We start from the raw sequence: 882 nt of genomic DNA on the forward strand, positions 1-882 counted from the left end.
CTGCCAGTCTGCCTATCTGGACCTAAAGATAACCAGTCAGCCAGCCGGCTATCACTGCACTTATTGGTTAAATGTTTTAATCAGTTCACTTTTCACATCTCTTGAGTATGCAGATGCATTTCATGTGATAAACCCAAAGATCTCAAATAGGAACCTGTAGTGTTACAAACCTTCTGTCCCTCCTGCGGTCTCTCTCCATTCTTTGCAACAGAAGAAATTGCTCCTCTTATTTTCCTGCAGTCAGAAAACAAATGAAAGCAGGCATTTTTCGCAGAAGTACCTCCAGTCTGTCCAGAGGCACCTCTAGTTTAAAAAGGTTGAGCATCACTGCACTATGGGGATTGGTGATTACAGACCCTTTACCTTTGAGGAGCTGATGATCTAGAAAGTCATCCAAGGAGTAACTCCTGTTATCACTGTGCACTGAAACTGAGGGCAACTCCACTGCAGATGTCTGCACAACTCACAGGGACTGCTGACTTCTGTGTAACTTTCTAGCAATAATATTTGTGTGCCTATGAACTTCACAGTTTTGCAAGGGAGAGCCAGTGGACACAAATGTTGATCCACCTGCCATTTATAATACTGTGCTCAAGAGCGTTGTCTTGCCACAGGCTGGCGGTAGTCTGATGGTGCAGTGTCTCATCAGGAGCCCTCAGGCAAAGGTGAGAAGATGGTAACATTTAGCACTGACCTAGCCTCAAGATTTACCATAACAAAGAACAGTGTGGGGCTTTTCCCAAGTGTCCTGTAGCATCTGAGAAGGCAGAGTGCTAGTTTTAGCCTTGGGGCCTTGTTGCATGTTACACTTAGGACATAATAACTATGTAAAATGCTAGCATCTTGCCATTCAAGCCATAAAACATTCATAGATGCTAGGGT

The sequence above is a fragment of the Alligator sinensis genome, unplaced genomic scaffold (genome assembly GCF_000455745.1).
Source record: "Alligator sinensis unplaced genomic scaffold, ASM45574v1 scaffold721_1, whole genome shotgun sequence".
Lineage (NCBI taxonomy): Eukaryota > Metazoa > Chordata > Crocodylia > Alligatoridae > Alligator > Alligator sinensis.